This window comes from Molossus molossus, unplaced genomic scaffold (assembly GCF_014108415.1).
Source record: "Molossus molossus isolate mMolMol1 unplaced genomic scaffold, mMolMol1.p scaffold_m16_p_8, whole genome shotgun sequence".
NCBI lineage: Eukaryota > Metazoa > Chordata > Mammalia > Chiroptera > Molossidae > Molossus > Molossus molossus.
The window spans coordinates 60,211,122-60,223,126 of record NW_023425402.1 but is presented as its reverse complement, the minus strand read 5'-3'; the positions used below and the strand labels follow the sequence as shown (position 1 = coordinate 60,223,126).

Sequence of the window (12,005 nt, the reverse complement as noted above, 5' to 3'; positions counted from 1 at the left end):
CACAATTATTTCTTGAAAGTGCAGTATTTGTTTTAGATGTTTACTAATCCACTCATAAAATATTCACCGAATGCCGATTATGTGCCATACACTGAGATGGATGCTGTACAGACAGCAGGGTGATCTGTGCTCCATGGTGGGAGAAGGTATCAACTAAACTTACGGCCCTGCGGTACTCTGTGTCGCCTCTGGCAGTGGCCGAGAGACAACTTTTATTAAAGTAGCTTGTCTTGTTTCCTCATTGTTGTTTTTAAATTATGGCTTTCAAATAAACAGTCCTATATATGGAAACAAACAAACAAACAAAAACCCCATATACTCTTTACAGTACAAAATCTCAGTATGTTTCACAGTGAGGACCCCCTACAAGTAAAACACATTGACTCAAGCTAAGTTATAATATCGAATAATGCCTTTATTTTTACACAATCAACATTTCTTTAATTTTAGAGTCAAGTTATTGAAATGACTAATTAAAATATTATTAAATTGGGTCTATAATGGAATGGTATATAAATCTAAATGGGCTTTTAATAATCTTGAAATTTTGTTTTATTTTCTTCAGCAATAAACAGTGAAAAATGTGAATGCAATTAAGTGTACACACACACTGTACAATGCAGGGAGTTGGGATTAGATAGTTTATGAAAGCAATCTAACTTTATATAAATAAAAACAATAGGGATGATGAGTTCTTCAAAAAGAATGAATCAGAAAGATAATCACAATTTAGTATTCAAATATGTAAGCCATAAAAAGAATAAGATGGCTAAAATAGTCTTCCCACTGAGCATCATATTTTGTATTATCTTGTACAGAAGATGAAATTTACACAAGAAACATTTTACCTTTAATGAACTCTAATTTTGATAATCGAGTCGCCAATTAACAGAGTAATTGCCAGGGTAGATTAATGTCACAATTCTCATTCAGTTATCTTTCAGCTACTCTCTATGCATGTAGTAAATATTCAGAGCACATTTTATTCTGTAGCATTTCCTCAACCCAAATTTTACCTTAGCATAATTGACAAATTTGGAGGGCACATTTTATTACAAGAGCCTGAGGACCCGATCCTATCATTAAAAGCACCCCAGGAAGAAAAATTCAAATGCAAATTTCAGCTGACCTTTTCCGAAACAACTCATATTATTTTGCATCAGTAGCCACTGGAGATTTGTCTGGCTATATATGGATTTCCACATCTGTCAGCTATAAGTGCACTTCATCTGTCTGCTCAATCAGAGAGCCAGAAATAGATGACAGTGATCAAGCCTTTGAGCTTCTCATAAATTAGCCACATCATGAGGTAAAGTTAGTTTCTCCACTGGGCTTTCATTCTAAAGGTTTACTCCTAAGCAACTTAGAGAAAAGAATACATCAGAAAAGCAAATAGAGTCTTAGTTCTTCTTTACTGTAATTTTTCTTCTTCTTCTTCTTCTTCTTGGATGGAGTGCTGACCAAAACGGCTTGTTTGTGGGTAGGTCCTGCTGAGAGAAAGGAGCATAAATTACTCTTGTTTGCAGCTACCTAGGCTCTGCGACCAAAACACAACAGCAGCAAGAGAGTTATAATGAACTTCACCTGGGCCCAGGCTCGCCTCCAGATCCCTGTTACTAGCCCCCTACTGTTTCCTTTCCTTGTAAACTGATTTCAGAAAATAAAATCATACTCACCCTTGGACATGAGACCAGGGAGATATGTACAGTAGTAGCTAGTGTGGAAGATGTATTGATTTCTTCCCCTTATTCCTTTCCATCTCCACTCTGCTATGTTGAGACAGGGAATTATAGTTACCTGTATAAGGAAACACACTTCTGCCTAACATTTGGCTTATGAGTTTGAGCATTACATAACACAAAATATTTTCTAAACTAAGGTTAAAGAAAAGTAAGACATCTCTGAATCACTCTGTATCATCTGAGCATCATGTTCCAGTGTGGTCACATGGAAAAAAAAGAGGTGATAAGAAAAACAAAAATGTGTAGAGAAATGTCTTTTTGTAGAATGTTCAAGAAAAAATGTTTTGCACTTAGTCTGATAACTAGAGTCTTCTTCCCTTTAGGGCTGTATTATTAAATAGAAGCTCTATTATTAAAGACAGAAGACAGCAAAATAAATTTAAAACCTGAATCCCTAACATTGTGCTCACCAATGCTTAGCTACAGGAAGTGACCCCAGTGGTACGAGTGTGTCTTTCATGTCCTCTGACACTTAAGAGTTGCTCAGCGTTGAATACACCATGAACAATGACAGAGTTCCTTAGCGTGAAGTCTCATATTTTGTCCTCTATGTACAAAACTGAACTGCAGTATTTAAAGGGTTTGATCTTCACTCTTTCAGAGATGTTCAACTTATTCTTAATGGCCTTCATTTTACGGTGAGTTTAGGGAGTTTCCAGGAGAAACAGGGGTATGTAGTACAAAACAAGCTCATTCACACGCATTATACGGATGTTAACATTGCACTTCTTGGCAAGCCGAGGGATTCTTGATACATGCCAAGTGTCATTTTCTAGCCAAAAACTCTTAAGGTAATATCATCAACTCCTTCTACATTAAGGTTAATGATTAAGCAGGGCTTCCAAACTCATGCTCATGTATTTAATATGATTAATCCGAGCAATTGTATATGAACTACCACTCAGTACCCACTGCCTTTACAAAGTTAATATCTACATTAATATTTTACTTTTTCTCTAGCTGTGAGATAATCCAGTATTTTTATTTCTTGTGTTATTAATAAAAATATTCAAATGTTCACTTTTTAGGCGATGTGGAATTTAACTTGGGTAAAACAGAAGAAGGAAGAGAGAAAGAAAAACCATTTGATGATACCACCAATTACTTTGTGAAATATGTCTATTTTTACTTCTCAAGGGATGTTTCCATGAACATCCCCTTTTATTTCTCCAACATTTTCCCTCAGAAACAGACTTGATGTTTCTAATAAAGCCCAAGATACATACTCTTCAATTTCTTAGGAAAGCACATTTTCACTGAGGAGGGAGGTTGTTCTAGAATAATTAGGAAGGACCTGGCAATTATAATTACTTTTGTTACATGGGTCAGAAAAGCATGGATATACATCATAACTCATGTTACATTTACATTTAAATAAATATATGTTTTATGACTTTATTTTATATTTAATAAGCAATATTTCCAAAACAAATGTTACCAAGTAGTAAGAATCAGGTAGTAGAGTTTTTCTGTTGCTTCAGATCATAGACAGAAAATGAAGGCAGCTCTGTGATCTTAGGCAAATTATTTAAACTATATGTTCTTCAACATTATATCCATCTTGTAATAACATTGTAGAAACTGAGTGAAATAATGCCTATGGTACTTAATACACTAGAGTCCATTAATAGTGAGTAAAAAAAGATAAAAGCCTATGAACAGTTATTGGCCAGATTATTAATTACCTCTCTTATTTCCTCTTTTTTAAATTATTTACTTTATTCTTCTTACCTAAAGATGTTCTCAGTTCAAATCCTTCACATATGGCCCCATTATTTTCAGTGCGTGTTGTTATTATTGATTCGGGTGCTCTCTACCTTTCATTCTGACTCACTCTAACAGCTGAGCGCCAAAAAGCAGTTTGTAACAGCCCTTCCCACAAACTGAGATCTCTCTCTCTCCTCATGAGTCTTAAGTTCTAAGGCGTCTCTATTTTTCTAAAATTAAAATTTAATTTCCTTTTAAATGGGACTTGGACTCTCATTTTTAAGTGGTATCTTTATAGGAGGGTACAACACAGCATCTTCTAATTTTCCAGAAAGAAAGAAGAAAGATTGAAAGAAAGAAAGAAAGAAAGAAAGAAAGAAAGAAAGAAAGAAAGAAAGAAAGAAAGAAAGAAAGAGAAAGAAAGAAAGAAAACTTCCATACAAACCAAAATATTATGACACCTCAGGAAAGAAGATAACATTCATATCTGTTATTCAATGCCACCTTGTAGGTGAAGAGATGGATGGAACACTTAATGGCAGAATCTGGATCAAGTGTACCTAAGCCTGCCTTTATTCATTACCAGAGTCTCTAGAAGTATGAGGCGGCCAAGGGTTAACGGGAGTCCCAGCGGCATCCCCAGAGGACGCTCTCAGGATTAGCTCTCCCCCAGGCCAGGGGCAGGGAGCAGAGCGGCCTCCTAGCTGCCTGGTGAGAGCGGTGCAGTCTGGGAGTAGGTGGAGAGCTGTGCGCAGGACGCTGTATTCCAGCTCCTGTGTAAAGACATCCACAGGCACCCGAGGGGACACACCTGACCAGCACAAGCTGTACACCTTACCAGATTCAAATGCCAAGCCTGCAGAGAAATGATTTACCTAGTTATTTATAAAGAGAAAAATAAAGTGACGCAAAAATTAACATAGAAGGAAAACATAACTTTTATAAGTATTCATGTTAATTTCTTTACAACAAGTTCTTGAAAATAGAGCCTAATGTAAGAAGATATCATGGAAAATGAATAGTTTAAGAATAAACAACATATGTTCATTGATGGTGAACATTGGAACCAAGTTTACATTTTAATATTAAATAGGAATCATTAGGAGAAGAGCATGCAACAAAGAAACAGAAATAGAAAAAATACCATTTCAAAATTAATTCCAGCAATTAGGGAAATTAGCATTTTTGACTATATTTGAAAAACGTAAAAGTAAGCAACCACATAGAGAATATAAAATGAGACCTAGAACTTGTAAAACATTAGAAAATATGAAAGCAGAAAAGAGGGAGCATGATGAAGAAAAAATAAAAAAGAGTAGAACCAAGAAATAGAAATTAAGAAATCAAAGCTGAAATGAGAAGAAAAGGATAGGCAAATATACACTAGAAGAAATCAGGAATTACTATTGAAAAAATATTAAGCAGGCAAAAATGGAATAATTTCCTACCAAAAACTGGGACAATCATGAGCAATTTCAACATCTCCAATAATACTGCTTAGAAATATGTAAAGGAAAACCTATCAGGAGGGAGAAACATGGAATAAAGATCAGAGATATAATAAGAGTGAAGGATTTTAATAAATACTCTTAGTCTTAAACAGGTTAATGATGGACACAAAGGATTTGAATAATACTATTATTCAATTTTATTTTATAGTTGCAATTTAAAATCTTTACCCCAAAACCTAGAAAATACTTATTTAAAATACACAAACCATTGTCTTTGAAGTATAAACTCACAAATGCACAAAAGGAATGTAAAACTCATTGACTCATTCCATAGTTGACACTCATGTAATCATTAGCAAGCTAGGAGTGGGAGCTTCTCAACAGCCCAGAAGGCCACTGTATGGTGCCCTGCAGTCCTTACTTCCTCCTTCTTCCCAAGGAGAACTATAATGTGGCTTCTGATAATATAGATTTACTTTGCTTATTTTTCAACTTTATGTTCATGGAATTATAGAGTAGGCTTTGTTGTTTTGTTTTGTCTTGTTTTGTTTTTGTCTAGCTTCTTTAGGGAAACATTGTATAATGAGAATTATACATGTTGCATAAAACTGTCATTCATTCAGTTTCATAGCTGTTATTTATTCTCTCTTAGTGTTGTGTAGATAAACCATATGCATAATCAAAATTTATATTTTCATTCTATGATTGATAGATATGTGAATTATTTCATTGTTTTGGCCATTATTATTCATGTTGTTACAGATAGCACTTTACTTACACCTAAGTGCATATTTGTACCTATTTTTGTAGGATATATACTTTCAAATGAAATTGCTAGTTATACCATATGTGTACATACAACTTTAGTAGATACTGTCAAATTTTTCCATAACTAGAGGTGCCAATTTAAGTCTCCATAAATTTTAGTGTATAGTTGTCTCCATTTCTCCCATCTTTATCAGTACTCAATACTATCAGTCTTTTGACTTGAGCCATTCACATAAATACACAATACTCTTTCATTTATTTTAACAATTGTAGTGTCTTCACAACTAATTTGAAATCAAATCCCTTTCATATGTTTATTTTATCAAGTGGCTGTTTATGCCTTGTATCATTTTTCAATATTTTACATATTGATCTTTGGAGTTCTTAATATAATTTATATATGTGCCCTAAGTCACTTGTACACTTTACAAATACCTTCTCTTCCTCCGTTGGATACCTTTTTACTTCTCATAAAGAAATATTCTTAATTTTAACTTAGTACCACAAAAAGAAAAAAAAAACAATCATTTTCTTTAAGGTAGGTGCTTTTTGTGTTCTATGGAAGCAATCTATGTTTATCCTAAGGTCATAAAAACATTGTCCTATGTGTGTGTTTTTTACAGGAATTTTACTGTTTAGCTTTTAGATTTAACTCTATAATGAACTAGGAATTGATTTTCTATATGATGGAAGAAAGAGGCCAAGTTTTATTTTATTCCACTCTGTATATTCAACAGATCCTATATTTTTTTAAAAAAATGTTCTTTTCTCATTGCTGTACAATACAATCTTTGCCACAAAGTGGCCACATAAGTGTGGGTTTATTTATAGGCTGTCTATTCTGTTCCATTTATAAATTTTTTTATTTTCTATCAATAACATCTTCAATTATTGTAACTTTATAATGTTTTGATGCTTGGTTGTGTAAATCCTTCCTTAACCTATCCTTCTTTCACAAGGGTCTTTCCTCCTCTTGGCTCATTTTTGTTTTTATACTAATTTTATATTTAGGATGTCAAGCCACATACACACACACACACACACACACACACACACACACACGTAGCATTTCTATTGGAATTTCATTGAATCTGTAGATCTATTTACAGGGAATTGAAATTATTTTTGCTAACGAGTCTTATAGACAATGAACATTATATATCTTCCTATTTGTTCATGTCTTCCAGAATTACTTAGTATTTTATCATCCTCTTCAGAGAAAAGTACAGGACAGCCCCCACAACAAAGATGCATCTGCCTCCAAATACTCATGAAGTTGCAAAACACTGGGTGTGAACCTCTGCATAATATTAAAATGAAGTTGGTAAAAAAAAAAAAAAGTCCTTGTTTTAGTCCCATCTCAGATGGAAAAAAATCAATATTTCACCATTAAATAGGACATTTACATTGTTTATGTAGGTAACATGTATAAGACTGAAAAAAATCATTTCTATTTTTAGTTTACTAAGTTATCCTTAATGGATATTAAGATTTATCAAATTCTTTTTATGCATATATTCTGATAATCATATGATTTGTCTTCCTTACTCTATTGTAATGAATTAAACTTATTTTTCAAATGTTAAAGTCATCTTGCTTCCTAGAATAATAATTTATCTCTGAGCCACTGGACCTTTTTTCTTTCACTTTTGGGAAGGTTTTAATAATAGATGCAATTTGTTTAATATTATATATTAAATGTATAAACTATGTATATTCAGTTATACTTTCTATTTTTCTAAAACTAGTTTTAGTTAACTTTGTTTTAGCAACTTAATCATATGATCTATATTTTCAATTCACCAGCATTGAGTTGTTTATAATAACTTAATGATCTTTTTAAATAAGATTTGTTGTCAGAATTTCTTTTTCATTGCTTATAAGGATTATCTATACTTTTTTATTTTATTTTTTTATATTTCTACCACAAGTTGTGCAGTCGAGTTTCCCACACTTGGGGAAATCACAGGTCAGCCCGTCCGGAGTGCAATGGACAAGCCCCGCCCTGGGAAGACCACCTTCCTGATCATGGCATCTCCCCTGCCAGGTAAGTAGCTAAAGCATTTTTTTTATCCTCACCAGAGGACATTTTTGCATTTATCTTCAGATAGAGCAGGAGGGAGAAAGGGAGGAAGAGAGAGAAAGAAACAATGATGTGAGAGAGACACATCGACTGGCTGCCGTCCACACAACCCCAACCGGGCCAGGGATGAACTTCAACTGAGGTACGTGCCCTTAGCGGGAACCGAACCCGGGACTTTGGTCTGCGGGCCAACGCTCTAACCCCTGAGCCAAAGCCAGGGCAGGATTATCTATACTTTTAATTGTTTTAATCACAAACAAAATGAATTAGTAAAGAAACAATAAAGCAGAGAATTTAACAAACTATTAGGGATAATGGAGAAATCTAGAAAAATAATCTGTGTTAGAAAGTCTCTGTGTTACTAGAAATAATTTAGACCATTGACTCTTCAATGCATATTAAATTACTTTAATTTAAATGGCAAAAATTCACCACAGCAAAAAACAAGGAGAAAGGATACAACCTTATGCCATAATTCAAAAAGTGTTGACAAAAGTAAGAAACCAAAATCCTAGTAGTTGAGGTTTAATGGAGTGTGGCAGGTGTTCGTGTGAGAGACACATGAACGATTAGGCACAGGACACACTTCTGTTCATTCTTCCTTCCCCTCCTCACCCTGCCCTACAAAGTTACAAAAAGTGGATTTAAAGCTATATGTGCCCCTCACCCCAAACAATGTTTTAATATTCTTCTCATATGATGGATGTCAAAGAAAATTCATAAATATTTCTGACATATAAAGCAATTAGGGTATTAATTAAGCAAGGAATTGAAAAAAAAGTACGATACTAAAACTTTATAACATATAATATGGTATATAAATATTTTACAAAGTATAATACAAATAACAGAAAAATAAATCTATATAACCTTGGTGCTAAAAAGAGTCTAATAAAACATTAATTCAATGAAGCAGGGAGGTTACAAAGCAACATATTGTGATAAAAAATTAGAATGAAACATTGTGTTATAAAACTAATTAATAATTGGATATAGCAAGACCTTGAATAGGTCTAGTTTATACACATAGGTAAAAGGCTTGAGGCAATAACAATGAACATAGAAAAAGATTGCAATTATTTAAACAGTTACCAAGGACTGTTGACACACATATTGATATATATGTTGTTAGTGTAATATATATTAACATTTGCATATACATAAACCCATGCATGTGTGAATAAGTGTGGAGAGACACATATAATGAAAAAAACAACAGGAAACTTGACATTTTGAACAGAAAATATATTGAGAGGCATAATAGAGTGACATTTCCCTTAAACTAGAGAAAGAATGAAATGTGCCACGTGTAAAAATAGGAAGAATAACTTGCATTCAAACAGAAAAGAAAAAATACAAAACAATTAATAAAGATACATATCATTTTTTTTTTCAAATTTAAAAATAAAATTGTTTTGGAATTTGGCAGAAAGAAAAAAGATCAGGAACAAGAAGAGAAAAATAGAGTTAGCTTCATACCTTGGCACAGCAATTTTCCATGCCAATGAAAACTGAACAATGTCTCCCAGTTTTGAGAAGACAATTTGATCCATGAGTATTGTGCTTAGTCAAATTGTCATTCAAGGTATAAATCAATAGACAGACATTCTAAAGATGAAATAACTCAGGGAAATACCACCCAGGGGTCCCTACTGAGAACACTTGTCGAGTTAAGTCAGTTGAATCAAAATATATGTCTCAGAAAAGAAGAAACCACGGTTTAAACTGAGTGTGCAACTAAGATTCATTTTAAATATAGAACTTAAATAAAATAACAGGTGCTGTGTTTGCAGAATGAAATCTAGATGTGATACATTTTGAAAAAGCATCATATATCTGGATTGGGGAAGGAGAGAAAAAGAAAGTATCCAAGAACTAGAGATCAATATTTGTGAGCAAGAGGTCAATTAACATTAACAAGGATACATAGGGTGCACAGAACAACCGAATGATCCTAACTCATTATGTTCTTAACATATTTTTTTTAACTTCACCTAAGAGAAATATTTTAGGCAGTAACATATTTTCTTGGTAAAACACTATTTAGGTTATTCCAGTTTCACATCCGCATATTTTTCTTCCAAAAAAGAAAAAGAAAAACAAATTAAATGTAATGTGATATTTGTATTAAAATCTATATACAGCATGTTACCTTTTTTTTTATTTTCAGCATGTTACCATTTTTTATGTTATTAATTTGGTTTTCATGTCTGCCTGTCTATACCTCAACATGTAAGTTTGTAGAAATAAGTGACTGAAATTATGTTTACTAAATATTAGGAGTGATTATTTATGGTAAGGTAGTACTGTCTGTTATTTACTTTTTAATACTTTCTTTTATTGTTTAATTTTTAATAATAAGCATTTGTTATTTTATCCCAAGGGTACTGTTTCTATAAAGTGTCAAATGCTTATTATTAAAAATTAAATAATAAAAGAAAGACTAATATAAATTAGCAATATTAAAAAATACTTTTAAAAACTATAGAATTGCACCGTAGGGCTAAGCAGAGAGAAGTATACCATATTATCAGATGAAAAGGTTTAATTGCATAAAAATTTATTTTTTTCACAGGTAACTCAAGTAATTAATTAAATGTAAGCTCAACTTAATCTGTTTGGAATTTGGTTAAATAATTCCTTTCTCTTTTTTTGAAGAACAAATAAGTAAGAGAGGGCAATAAATAGATAAAGAGAAGACTATAAAAAGGAAACATTTGGTATTATTTTTTAAAAAGCAAAAAATTATAAAGGAATAATATTTAGGAGAATGTAGTACTGATATAGTAATAATTAGATCAACAGAATCGTTCTTATACTTAGAATTATTTAGACGCAATTTTTCAAATTAATGAGTAACATTAATTTAGTGTTTAGATATGTGAGGCTTTTGAAAAATGCAACCAAACATTTTACAGTATATAAGCAAGATAACTTCAACACAGACTGAAGAATAAATTTTTAAAAATATTTTTTCTTTATTGATTTTAGAGAGAGAGGAAGAAGAGGGAGCGAGAGATAGAAACATTAATGAGAGAGAATATCCATTGGCCACCTTCTGCATGCTCCCCACTGGGGATTTGGCCCACAATTTTGGCATGTGCCCTGACCAGGAATAGAACTGGCAACCTCTTGGTGCATGGGTCAGTGCTCAATAATTGACCCACACCAGCTGGGCAAGAATAAAATTTTTTAAAATAAAGTCATTAAAACTATAAGAAAACTTGTTTGGTTGGGATATGATTTTGCTATGTGAAAGGCCATTCCCGAACCATAGCAATTATAAAGAAAAATGTACATATTCTGTTTGTCAGGAAATCCTTAATGACTTTATACCAGGATGGCTTTGAATTCCTCCCTCAGTTCTAAACATATTCCAAATTAATAATATTGTTAGCACATGATAAATATATACCTTATTCAAAGAATGAGGTTTACCTTTCTAGAATAGACCAGGAAGGCTTTAAATTCCTCCCTCAGTTTTAAACTTACCCCAAATAAATAATACTGTTAGCACATGAAAAATATATAACCTATTCAAAGAGTGAGGTTTACATTTATGGAACTGACTAGAAACACACAGTGATACAAGGAGGCCCCCGCCCAGAGAATCGAGGACTCCCGCCTCACTGGTAGACACACTAGCAGATTCACCTGTGTGTGTAAAGAAAGTGGGGGCAGGATTACAAGAAACCTGAGATGAAATGAAGCCATGGAGCCTGCAAAACGAAGCCAAACATTCCCTTGAATGCTGCTATGAAGAAAGAACCAAAAATAATGAGAATTTTGGACTGTACCAGAGATGAGCCATTCTCTGGTTCTGCCCTCAGGATTCCTGGGACCAAGAAGAGATGAGCAAGCTACTGCCGAAGAGGAAGAACTAGGTGGAGAGAGGAACAGTTCCTCTACACGAACTCACAAATGAATATCAAAGCACAGAGGGAGAACTTTATGAGAGAGCAGCCCATCCATCATAGTAACACTCAGAACATAAATTCAGTTCTGATGACATGCAAACAGGAAAATCATATCAAAATTATTCTTTAAAATTATGAGATAATTATTAGAAAATTAAAAAGAAAAAGGCAAAACAGCCAAATACAGGTAAATAGGGAATAACAAAATAATTAAATATGTATTTAAAAGATGAACATAAAAAGAAACATTTGAAATAACTAGACCTAAAAGTACAAAAAATAAAATTATTAAAAGTATTATAATATTGACTATCTAGGACATATTCCAAACTAAACA

The 12,005-nt window shown here is 33.0% G+C and overlaps 1 pseudogene; it reads right to left on the bottom strand.

The window, feature by feature from the left end:
• Window positions 1-7,582: 7,582 nt before the first annotated feature.
• Window positions 7,583-7,723, bottom strand: LOC118622159 (annotated as a pseudogene).
• Window positions 7,724-12,005: the final 4,282 nt, after the last annotated feature.